This window comes from Camelus bactrianus, chromosome 29, assembly GCF_048773025.1.
Source record: "Camelus bactrianus isolate YW-2024 breed Bactrian camel chromosome 29, ASM4877302v1, whole genome shotgun sequence".
NCBI classification, from domain to species: domain Eukaryota; kingdom Metazoa; phylum Chordata; class Mammalia; order Artiodactyla; family Camelidae; genus Camelus; species Camelus bactrianus.
Genome location: NC_133567.1, coordinates 2,602,611 through 2,615,470, shown reverse-complemented (window position 1 = coordinate 2,615,470; position 12,860 = coordinate 2,602,611). Strand labels below are relative to the sequence as shown.

At 44.6% G+C, this 12,860-nt stretch overlaps 1 protein-coding gene across 5 annotated transcripts in view; it reads left to right on the top strand.

Moving 5' to 3' along the window:
- The first annotated feature begins 1,260 nt into the window (after positions 1 to 1,260).
- The window catches only part of PCMTD1 (protein-L-isoaspartate (D-aspartate) O-methyltransferase domain containing 1), a 53,754-nt gene continuing 42,154 nt past the window's right edge, over positions 1,261 to 12,860 (top strand). For 2 of the 5 annotated variants that reach the window (XM_074354890.1, XM_074354891.1), the window contains exon 1: positions 1,960 to 2,090. The gene's annotated coding sequence lies outside the window, so the exon portion shown is untranslated. Of the gene's footprint in view, positions 1,397 to 1,895; positions 2,091 to 12,860 lie in introns of those variants that run through there. The other 3 variants (XM_074354888.1, XM_074354889.1, XM_074354887.1) reach the window with 3 other exon arrangements.

Here is a 12,860-nt window from a genome sequence, read left to right as displayed (position 1 = left end):
TGCAGAACAAAACAGGTCCATATTTAGTAAGATTTAGTTCTGGATTTTCCCCAGACGTTGCAAGTCAAATGAAAAATACAAGGAAATTCTTCCAGGCCTCATACCAGACTTGGCACTGTAAACCATACCAAGGCCCATTATGCAACAGAGGTGTTTGCAAAATAGCTAGATGATTTAAGGCCAACCTGGGTAACACACGAAGACCTCCAATCCTAAGGCTGAAGAAGACATGCAACAACTCTTGCCATGACTTTGGGAAACATGAACTTCTAGGACGGTAACAGTAATTTGTATTCTGAGTTTGATTTAGTTTAATAAGCATTTGTTGAAGGCATTATACATACAAATAACAGAGCATTTCTGGTATTACAAGGCACCTGCCTACAAAGAATTCTATATTCACAAGTCTTCAGTTTGCCTATTTTCAGCTTAGTATCAAAATTGAAGCAGCCTGCTGTGAAGAGTTAAGCTATTACAATGTGACTTTGCTGTTGCCTGGACCAGACTTGCTGGTCAACTGACCAAGGACTCTAGGAATAACTTGTGGGTTTTTTAATTAATCAAAGTCTAAGTAAATTTCTAAATAATTCTTGATGATGGAATAATTTGAAATTAGCCATTCACCAAATGCAGAGTATCCATCCTGCAGCAGACACCGTCCTGAGTACTGGAGAGCAGCAGGGAACACGAGGGGCCTGTGCGGGTTACCTGTCAGTTGGCAAGCACACACTCACCAGAAGTAGATTATTCAGAAAAGTGCTAAGTGAAGGAATAACCAGAAACGGTCTGGAGGTGGAGAGCCCCGGGAAGATACTGAGCTGTGGCCGGTTTGCCGTAGGACCACTCACCCACAAGGACAGCACTTGGTCCTGTTTATTGACCAAGCACTTCCTCGGAGTCTTATTAAACAGGACCGGTGGTCAGCTTTAACGCTGTTGCAGAAAGGAAAAAAGATCTAGAACTCTGAAGAATTCCTATAGCAGAATGGAGGAAGTATAAAGAAAACACTAAAAAAAAGGGGGGGGGGGCGCCGCAGGGAAGGGGCTGCAGCAGCTGTTTCGTGACCTGAGCTGTTTTCCTTACTTGACCTTTTTACTGATGCTGCTCATGGCACGCGATGCCCGTGTGCTGGCGTCTCTGCCCGGGACGGCAGAAGGCGATCCCATCAGTGTGCAGCGCCCTCGGGCCGGGCCAGCGGCCAATGGCCCGGCGACCAGGCTCCGATCCAGACTCCGCGGTTGGGAGCTCAACGCCCGCCCGGCGCGCATTCCCATTTTAAGCGTAAATAAAGCTGTCGAGGGGGAACGGCAGGGCGCCGAGCAGCCGTTCCGCTCCGGCCGGCGGGCCCCCGGGAGAGGTGGGCGCCGGCCTCGCGGGCAGGCCCTTCCCCTCAACGGTGAGTGCGCGGACCCCGCTGCGCCCAGGCCGGCCTCACTGCCTGCCTTCCGGGCCCATGACGCTGCCAGCGCGTCTGGACACCAAGCCCGAACGACTCGGGCGGGCGGAACCGGGCGGACCCTCCCGGCCCGGCGGGGGCGGGAGCTGAGGGACGCGGACGGACGGACAGGCGCCCGCAGGCCGAGCCCAGCCCCGAGCGCCGGGGAAGCGCGGCGGCGGCTCAAGCGCGGGGACGGGCCCCGGCCGCGGGACGAGTCTGCGAGGACCAGCCCGGCGCGAGGCCGCCCCACGCGCGACCGCGGCGGCGACACGGTGCCTGCTCTCGCGGGACCTCTGCCGGCCTCGCGTTGTTTGGGCCTGGGGGCGGGGCGACGCCGAGGGGCGGAGCCGGATAGGGCGTCCCGGGGCCTTGTTGACTCCGGCGTCCTCGCCCGCGCCCGCGCGCCCGCCGCGGTCCGCGCATGCCCGGTCCCCGGCGGCTCCTTGGCCGCGGCGGTCGGGCTTCCCCAGCCTGCGTCCCGCCCCCGCCCCTCCCCCGGCGGCGGCGGCGGCGGCGGCGGCCGAGGAGGAAGCGGCGGACGTGTTGTGGCGGCGGCGGCGGCGGCGGCGCCGGCTGCTGCGGAGCCTGCCGAGTCCCAGCGCCTCACCTGTGCCTGCCGCGGCGGGCTGACCGACCGACCGCCTCGCCGCAGGTAACGCTGCCGCCGGCGGGCTGGGGGCCGGGGGCCCAGGGCTCGGGGGCCAGGGGTCGAAGCGGGCCGGGGAGTTGGGGCTGGGGGCCGGAGGTCGGGCCTGGGAAGCTGAGGGGCGAGGGGAGGTTGGGGGCCGGGTGGCCGAGGGGGCGCTGAGAGGGGTCGGGGGTCGGGCCTGGAGGCTGAGGGCGCGGGGGCAGGTTAGGGGCCGCGGGTCTCAGGAGTCGGAGGGTCTAGAGGGCCAGGGGGTCGGGACCCGGCGGCGGAGCGGCTGAGCGGCGTTGGGGACCGGGACGTCGGAGGGTTCGGGGGGGCCGGGGGGGTCGGGGCCGGGCGGCTGAGGGGGCCGAGGGGCCGGGTCGGGCCCTGCGGTCCTGGCTCTGACCCGGGCGGGGGCACCGCCGAGGCGGGCCTTCCCCGCCACCCCGTGACTTTGTTGTTGTTTTGATCCGGAGGCGGAGGACCGGCCCACGTCGGCTCGGGACGCCTCGGGCGCCGGGCGGGGAGTGGTTTTGGGAGCTGGGGCCGCGCTCGCATTTTTTTACTTTCGGTTTTTTGTTGGAGCGTTTTCTGCGGTTTAAGTGCGCGGCCCGTCCTTGGGGGATTTCAGACGCCGGCGTAGAGAGGATCCAGGAGTAGAACCACATGGGGAGTAATTTTGCAAATCGGACTTTTGTCTTTTTCTTTTTGAGCCCCGCTTCCAGTACTGTGTTTTCGTTTGCCCTCTTTTTAAAATTGAGAGATCCTAACTATATCTTTTTTTTTCTAACTATATCTTTAAAATTGCATATTCGAAAAATTTGGATACGGAGGAGAAAGTATGGTTTTACCAATAGTTTTTCTCCCACTTTTAAAAATTATTATAACAAGTGTTACATGCTTTTTAAGAAAAAATTAAGCAGCCTAACAATGAAGTCTTCTCCCCTCCTCATTTACCCCCATCTGAGTACCCAGAGTAATCAGTCTTCAAGTGTGGTATCTAGCTATTAAGGATTTTTTCTGTGCATGTAATAAGCATATTATAAAAACGAAGTTGGGATCGTATATAGCATACGATTTTTACTGACTGACAATACTCAGCAGATACGTCTCCATTTTATCACATCTTTCTTTTTAAAAACTACACAGCTGTATATTTTATTGCTGAATACTGTCAACGTTTCTACATTCTTTTAGCTTTTAAATAGCTTTTAGCAAGGTCTACAAACTAATATTTTGAAACACAATGTGGTAAAACTTTCAGAACATCTAGGGCCAGTTGGGGATACTTACATATTACGAAGTTGAGTAATGTGTTTACACAGAGCTTAATGGTAGCTTACAGGATTCCGGTGACTTCATAAAGCAGGTTACGAAAATAGTTTATGTTTTGTTTTTTTACGTGCATTTTTCAGAGTAAACTTAAATTCCCTATGGTCAGTTGAAAACAAATTCAGTCCCTCACACATGAACTACCCGTGTGGAAAAGAGGTCAGGTAGAAGGCCAGCAGCTCACAAGCTTGTATTTAAGACAGGTAAAAATGGTCTTGATGGTGAACAACAGGGAGTAAGCCATTAAATGGGAAGTGATACTAACTGCTTACTACTACTAAGACAGAAAGCGAGGAAATCTCAGTTACATTTTATGTTTCTGCCTGCGGAAGAACTGGAGGCTCGGCTGATTTAATCACTGACTTGTATTTATGAAAAACGTGCTGTGTGTTCATCGTGGTGCTGGCTTCCAGGGATGATGCAGAACTGAGTAAGGTAATCACAAAGAACTGTCTGGTTCTAAACATGTGCAGCCTGAAATCTTAGGCCCAGTTGTGTAGCATTTTATTATTTGAGGAAGTGGGTTCAGAAGGAATCAGAAACATCCATGGTATTTTAGTTATCGTTGTTGATAATGCTCTTTCTTATGTGTTTCTCACAGCATAGGTGGCATTCTCCCCATTCTATGGATTTTTGAACAGAGGCTCTGAGAGATTAAGTCAATTGCTCAAGGTCCATTTAGTGCCTTTTTTGTGCTGGTAACTGCATTAGACTCAGGCATGCTTAATCCAAGAACCTGTTTTTTGTTTTGCCATGCTGCCTCCCTTTAATGACAATTACTCTACAAAATTACTGATCTTGGGCTCTCTTTCTCCTTTTTGCCTTGGAAGTGTTCCTTACAAGGTAGAGATATGAACATAATTGTGTGCGTTGAAAAATCATCTAAAGGACAAGTAGTGTGAAACTCTAAATGAGGTTTCTGATGATGTATTATTAAAATACTAAATTCCTTGAGGTGATGCCATTAACTAGGAAGATGGAGATTGCGTTACTTCCATCTCTAGTCACTCCACTTGATGCCATGGTAAATTTGGACACCACAGTAGTTTTAGCTCTTACAGATGTTCTGTTCCTTGCAGACTTGAGTGGATAATCTCATTTCATTTAGTGTTATTTTTATGAACCCATTTATACTATCTGTAAACCAGGATGATGAAAACAAAGAGTGCCCTGAAAAGATTAGTTTGCTTGTTTATTTTGGTGTTTTATGGTCTCCTAAAAATGCATAATTGTAGACAGTATAGTGTATGTCATAATATTATGGTGTATTAATCTGTTTTGGTTTTTCAGCAGATGTGACAGCTGTGTGGTTTAAAGAAATATGGTAAATACTGAAGTTAAAGTATGGTCAGTTGTAATACGTACTTGAGAAGAAGCTTATGTATAGGGAAATATTTGAGCTTTTTTTCCTGGCAGTTGTTAAGGATGATAATTAGATTCACATTTGAATGACATAATTGCCATCACTTATTTCTTGAACAACTTACGCTGTGTGTGAGTGGGTTTCATAGTTGTGGGACACAGAAAACAATTCAGCACCAGAAAGATGTCTTTATAATATGACTTCTAGCTGTTGGAGAATGGGGATCCAGTGCTCTGTGTATGTATTCTCAAAAATTAATGAGAGATTTTAGGGCTGATTGGAAGAAATACAAAGTTTACTTTCCAGTTTAGCCCGAAAATCCTGTTGGGGGACATACATTCATGGGTAGCCAGAAATCAATAAACTATTTAGGTTCTATGAATAGTAACAGAAGCATCAGGTGGTACTGTCTAGAGTATAAAATCTAGTTGGGATTTTAAAACTGAGTGTAAAGCAGCTGTTGGGGAATTGCCTAAAAGACGTGTTCCCTGATAATTCCGTTTCTAGGCAGAAGCTAGTTAAGATGAAAGAAAAGCCAAAATAGAGGGGAGAAAACCTGAGAGGTAGTGATCACAGTGGACAGAGGGAAAGGTGGGCCATTCCTCAAAGAGTCAGGTGTGTGGATGGCGGTCAAGGGAGATGAGAACTTAGAAGTTATAGTTCTTTGAACTTTGAGATACTGAAACAAATCTAATTATAATTATTATCCTATGTTAGCTGTGTCCTGCTGGGGGTTGAGTTGGAATAATTAACATTTTCCAGTAACATGCAGGCTCTTAAAAACTGGCGATAACCACAGTATCGCGTCAGTTCAGTTTCTAATCTCAAGTGTAACCAGCGTCTGAAGAGCTGTGGGCCCTTGTCTTCTGGGTTCTTCCCCGGCCAGCACGTCAGACTCCTTGTCCCTGTGGCCTTCGTTTATGTTCTCATCTCCATTTTGGAGCTGGGTTTCTTCCTTCCCAGTGGGTTGACAGACCCAGGGTTCCCACAGCTCATTCCCTCTGCTGAGGCCCTGCTTCTGCATCACCAGCTTCTGTATCTTTCCTGCAGGCTTGTCTTTTGTTGTTTTCCTTGACAGACTCTTTAAGTGGCTGTCATTTTGTTGTCTTGAATCAAATAGATACAGAATTGTTTTCTTTGCAAACTGAATCCTCCTTCCCTCATTTGCTTGTTTATATTAAGGCCCTAACATTTTCTTAGTCATCTAGGCTCAAAATCAAAGCTCTTTACTCTCTCTTTTTTCAGGAATAATTTGTCATTTTATCGCATGTGGTTCCTGATTCTCCTGCCTCTTTTCCATTTTCCCAGCAGTGAAGTACTTTTAATCCCTTTGCTTCAACTGCCATTAACAGGCGACAGTCTAATCCCTAGGTTTTGCCATCCATCATGCCTACTGCTGTCAAATTAATTGTGCTAAATGCAGTCCTGATCATGTTTTTTCCCCCTGCCTGCAGAAGTAAACAAAACAAGAAACCCCAAAACGTACTTTCTTGTGTCAGCCACTGTGCTGCATGCTTTGTCTCATTTGGTCCTCACGATAGTTTAATGTCATAGGTACTTTCATCCTCCCTAACAGATGGAGAAATTGAGGCTTCATGAGCCTGAAGGAGTTGCTAGTAGGCAGAACTGGAGTTTGCATCCCAGGTGTGTCTTCCCAGTCTGTGATCTCAACCTTTGTGCCTCCACTGAGTGGCTCCTGACCAACTCTGGAATAAGATCCTTGCTCCTCATTGTTGCCTTTCAAAACTATGTTCTGTGGCCCTTGTGCTCCTTCTCAAATTTGTTTCTTGTTTTATTCAAACTTTTGGTTTCTGATGCATTTCTGTTTCGAATTTTCTCCCTTTGGAAGTCTTCCACATAGAAGGATGCACTGCATCTCGGGGGACCCCTTCCCTTTCTGGTAGTGAGGTCTCCATGCATTTGCACAGTTGTTTAATCCCCACATGAGAACTTCCTATGCTGAGTTTGTTTTTGAGTACTCTGACAGCTGTAATTGGATCATAAAATGCTTGAAAGCAGAAACCATGTCTTCTTATCCCTTGCGTCTCCCAGCAGATGATCAAGAAATGTGTGTGAATGAATGTGAAAATGATCTCTGGTCACCTGCCCCGTTAATGGCATTTCAGTAGTATTTGATTTTAGTTGGTAGATGACATGAAATGGTTGGAGTTTTTAATTGTGTGTGTATGTAACACAACCAAATTTTCTTGTTGTAGGCTATCAAATGAGTTCAATTTTCAGATTGATTGCTAGGTAATTAAGATAAGTTGTTTATTTTTAAAAGCTGTTTTGTTTTTCTATACGCACATGTCTGAGTTATTGACAGTTATATAGATAAATAGTATATGAATATAAATTCTCAAAGTCAGCAGTTTGACATTTGAATTTTTTTCATGCTGTTGAATTAGACACATTTTTAAATGAACTGCAATATTATTATAAGCTTTTCAGCCTCACAGCTTTCTCTGTGCTTATTTGGATATGAAAGAGTAGTGCTCTGCTTGTGCTGCAGAGCTGTTTGTTCCTTTTGGTGATACCCAGAAGCTTCAACTTTTTGGTCAGCTGAGATGCCCTCACCTGGATTGTACGGAACTCTGCTTCCTGAAGTGCTCATGTGAAATCTCAAACTGTTTTGAATCCATCAAGGTTAATAGTTACTGTGCAGAGAATAACATTTTATATTTCTCTTGTATCTACCTTTGCATCTTATATTGTGTTACAGTTTAGCTACTTAGTAAGTAATTAGTTTTTGCTTTATGAAATAAAAATAAAACACTTTCTGTTAGGAGTTGAGAATGCAGGACACCTTGGTGACAGGGAGATGTGGGTATCTTTTTGGAATGCTAAGTGCATGATTATGATGGGGTGAGATTGAGTCTCAGACTAATAAATTTGTTAGTCTACCTGCTCTCAACTTTATAAAATATGAAAATAGTCACAGATATTTCTCTGAGGATAAAATTTTTAAGCAAATTTAAAATATTAATTGTTTTTGAAAAGAGGTAATATAATCACATGATTCAAAGTTGAAGTGGTATAAAATGTTTATAGACTGAAAATGTCTCCTCTTCAGCCTCCCACTTTCCCTCCTGGGAGGTAGCCACTCATCTCTGGAATGATATGAGAGAAACATTTGTATACAAGTAAATTTGAATAAATACTATTTTTCTTTCCAGTTACTTAAAGATGAGGTACATTGCAAACAATCTCACTTGCATTTTTCATTCAGTGTATCTCTAGTATTCTATATAAAGAATTTCTTCATTCTTTAAAAATGCTTTTTTGCAGCTTCAAAGTATCTGTTACATATTGCTACATATATAGACTGTATGTATTACAATTTACTTAACCATATTCCCTACTGAAGGGCATTTAGATTCTTTCCAGCTATTTACTTTTACTCCTGTTGAGGCAGCAGTTTGAAGGAAGAGAAATAGAAAGTAGCAGATCTTTCTCTCTAGGGAAAAATGAAGTTTGAAAGTGGAGGTGGATGTTTCTTGGTGGGGAGTGAAATGGATTCCTTTGCTAAAGGCCAGATGATTGATGGTAAGTGTGTGGAGGGAAAGCTGGGACCACGTGAAGATGCTCGCCGGAGTCCACGGTCCACAGTAGGGGTGGCAGTGGCGACTGGTAGCAGCTCCCATGACTGATGGTCTGCTCTGGGCAAGGGCCAGCTCTGCGCGTGTTAAGAATTTCTGTGCTTGGAAGTGGTGCTTTCTGGAAACTCATCTCTGGGACCATGGCCTGCAATAGTATATTTGTCACAGGGATTCTGTTCAGGGAATGAACTGAGATCCCTGTATATCATCTAGAAGGCAGTGTCATGGCCAACAATACAGTGTATTTTATGAGGTCGTTAAATTTTTTATTGTAGAGTTATTGTATGTTCAGAGATAAGATTTAAAGTACCGAAATAAATGAAGGTAAGCAAATTCCTCCTTCAGCAGACCTCTCCCATCCACACCTGTACCTCATGGGCTGCTTGGGTAATGATAATTTTTTTAACGGTGTGGTGAATCCTTTCAGACTTTATGTGTAAACAAAAATAACATTCATGCATCTTAAAAATGTCAGTCAGAGTCCTACTGAATAGCAAAGAGTAAGAATACTAAAAGTCAGAATTGTCTGGACTGACAAGTAAGGTGACGATGGGGTCCAGGGTGCATGGTGCGTGCTCTTTGCCCCTCGGCCCAGTGGCGCTGTAACCGCTGTGCGTCACTGTGTGATGTGTGGTGGCTGATGAGGCTCCAACTGGCCCGCAGTTTACTCCGGACAAGTCATTCAGCGTTTCTCAAGCTGTGCTTTATTTTTATTTATTTTTTTATTTTTTTAATACTGTAGTAGACACTGCCTACTGAATAGTGATGAATTATCTTTTCTTTGTTATTTTCCAGTCATTCTGTACTAAATATGGGACTTGAATGTTTTTCTGATAGGCATCAAAAAATTAGGTTTTAGGTGTTTGATATGCCGTTTCTTGTTATGCTGCCTAGGTCCATTGGTTCATGTTTTCGTAACAGTGGTTCATTTGCACTGACTCATTCCTGAACACCTGTGATTCTGTTTTGGTCACTTACACAAACTTTATTGGCCATGTAGAAATAACAAGTAAAAAGGTCATTGTTTTTGCTCGTCCCTAGACCCTGCCACATGTAATAGCAGTAAGAAGTCACTGTAGAAAGACTAGAGAACGTGGGTAAAAAAGAAACAGGTTCTCGGGACTGTAATCACCTGGGGTGACGTTCCTCTAGTTAATTCTGAGAGTTAACGTGTGTTAATGAGGACACCAACTAGACGAAAGCCTAGCTTTATAAATCCAGCTGCCATATAAGCCTGGGAAACGCAAGTGCTTGAATCTTCTCTGACCTGGAAGCTCTGCCAGGTAACCGAAGCTGCGGCAGGGCCCAGACGTAGCTTGTCAGGTGGTTTGCCCACACGACCGCCCAGCGCTGAGTGGTTAGCTGTCGGTGATGGGAGCCACGCGGGTGTCGGTGGCTGGATTAGTGTCCACCTCTGTTGCTGCTCCTGGATTAATAGTTCAGAGCTTTCGTTCTGATTACATAGCATTCTGGTTTTTGTAGTCCATCTTCAAGATGCTGGATCTTAAATTTATTAGGAAGAAGTATTTAGAAATGCCAAAGCTTACTAACAAAAAGTGAGCCTTTGTTTTACAGTATTTAGAAGGATGGCATATTTTATCCCTGTGACTTCTATGAGTCCTGGTACTCTTGGGCTCATGTTTGCATGGTAGTCTCTGGATGACTAGAGTGGATTTTTAAATTCTTGGTCATCTCAAGACTCAAATATAAGAACAAACTTAGGAACACATGAAGGTAGTCACTACAATTTTAGTTTTAAGAAAAAGCCTGGCAGTGATCTGTAGTGATTTCCCAGGTATTGTAAATCCCATTCTGAAAGAATTACTTCAGATATTTCTTAGCCATTTTAATGGTTTAATGCACTTGACTTCTTTTCCTGCAAATAGTGATTTGAACCTGTATTATTTTATGAACCAGAGAAATTAGAAATGGAAAAAGAAAGATTTAGACTTTTCTACAGTGATTTACGTGAATATGTGTACTGTAACTGTTCATGAAATTGGTTTGGTTCTAAAGCAAAGGGAGGGGAAGCACCATGGTCTTAAAATAGTTAAGCTACCTTATTGTTTATGGCAAAAAACTTTATCTAAGCTTTATGTAAGCTTTCATTTTCTTGTTAAGGACTTGTTCAGTTGTCAACTTTTTATTTTAATGATCCCTGGTTTTATTGTACCTCGCTATTACAGTTTATATATCTGTGGGTGCACGCTGTGTACGCACGTGTATGTGCACATCCGTGGCTCACAGCTCCGGGGGCACCGTTCGCACCGGGCTCAGTGTGATTGCCCTTCCCCGTGTCGCCCCCGGAAGTCTCACACTGTCTTTGTGTGGTCTTCCTGGAACTGTGCAGTACGAGATGCTACTATGTTGGTGGTTTAACATTTTCACACTTTCTTGTAACTTTCCATTTATTTAGTCTTTATAATAGTCTTGTCAGAGAGTGTTCTGTCTGATGAGTATCATAGGTCTGTTTTATAAACACATGAACTCAGAGTTATTTCCTCTTTTTGAATTTGCTTTCTTTTCTGTGAAATGATCTGTAGTCTTTAAGGACAAAGGGCTTGGTGTCACATGGACCTAGAACTCAAAGCCAGTTCTGTCTCCTAAGCAAGTTAACCCCTTTCCTCAGAAATAATACTGTCACACAGTTTTGTTAAGATTAAATGAGTTAATATACGTAAAAATGGCAGAGCTTCCTATGCAGTAAGTGCTCAACACTGATAGGAAAAGTAATGATATTTCACGAGTCACACTGCTTTTCCAAGATCACAAGCTTGGCCGTTGCTTGGCAGAGCGAGAGACCTGACGCAGCAGCAGTGCCCATTCACGCTGGAGGCCGGGCTCGGGCACAGTCTCACCGTCGGTACTGTGTGTGCAGATCTGAGGTGAAGAGGAGGAGGAAGGCCTGGATGTAGCTAGGAAGCTGTCAAGGACAGACAGGCTGTGGATCCACGTTTGGCTCCACAGAGTTGTGTGGAAAACAGCAGGTTTGAATCATCTGGTCAAAAGTAAGAAATGAGAAATGACTGCCTTGAGAGGGAAGGACAGAATTCTGAACTGTGGAGTGTTTGTGCTGCACACACGGACCCAGAGGTGTTCCTGCATGCCCTGATCACTAATACTTTCACGATGACTTGGAAACCATCAAGGAATGTTGAATTATACTGGATATTCTCTAGGACTCTGGAACTGTTACACTGTAGGAAGAATTTAGTTAATTTGTTTTAATCTTTGAAGTTTAAAGAGCTATCTTTTACTTATCTGCAACATTAATCCTTTTTACTGTCAATGATGTTAATAGAATTTTTTAATTAAGTTTGAATGTTACGTTATTTCATTTGGTTCTTAGAACTGAGGTATAGTTGATAGTAAAGTTGCTGGCCAGTGGTAAGGTAAGGGCCTGCAGTTCAGACCCTCATGAATATGCTGGATTCTGGGCCTTTCTCTCACTGTTAGCCCACAGGTTATTTATAAGGGTCAGTGTCTGCTTGCTTCCTTTTATATCTGTATTAGTGGTTCTGTTGTGTAGAGCATTATTAAAATCAAGTCCTGCTCCAGATTGTCTGGGTGTTCTTCCAGCTCGTGTATCTTCCCATTCATCTGTAGTGGTGCGCAGAAAGCATCAGCTGCAGGGCAGTCTGTTTTGAAGAAGGTGCTCCCTCTTGAGGCCAGCGTGGAATGGCACTGCATTAAGGTTTGGACAGTTTTGAATCTGCTACAGATAGGCTGGTGTGAGTATCAGCTCCCATGTGCAGGGTCTTAACTTGGGCTGAACTGAATTCTTGCCAGCACTCAGAATGATTCTGTGTAGTGACTTCCCACTGTCCTAAAAGTAAGGTCAGGAATTGAGCAGATTTGAGCCCTAAGCAGTTTTAAGCTTAGGTACAGTTCCTCCCAGGGGTGTAATATATTAGGAATGCTGAAGTTTTTTTGTGATACTTTTTGAGGGTTAGTAGTGGGCATACATTTTCTTTTATAAGAAAAAATGATTACATGGTTTAGTAATACTTAAACCAAAAAGTTAATGTTTTTATTTGTTGCAGTGTTTAGTTAGTACTTCAAATTGAGTTTCAGGGTTTTCTTTAAAGTCCTTGAACACTTAGCCTGTGGTATAGTTATTACTGTTCAGAGGACTTGGGGCTGCCTTCACGTGACTGTGCATCGTGTATTGAAGAAAATGAGTTCCAAGTGCTGTCGAGGAATATGAGCATCTCTCTTGCCACTGATTATCCTTGTGATCTCTTATTTCACTTCCTGTATCTTGGGTGAGAAGGAGGAGAGGAGGGAATGGATTCAGTCCTCACATGTACAGATTTAAGTAGGATTTGTTTGATTCTTTGTGGAGCAACATTCTGCTGTAGAGTTTGGGTGGTGCAGTAGGCAGACGACACCCCTTTCCCCAAGATGGTCATGCTGTAATTCCTGGACCCTGTCAGTGTGTTTCCCTGTATGGCCAAGGGGAGTTAAGGTTGCTAATTAGCTGACGGGCCTAGTGTA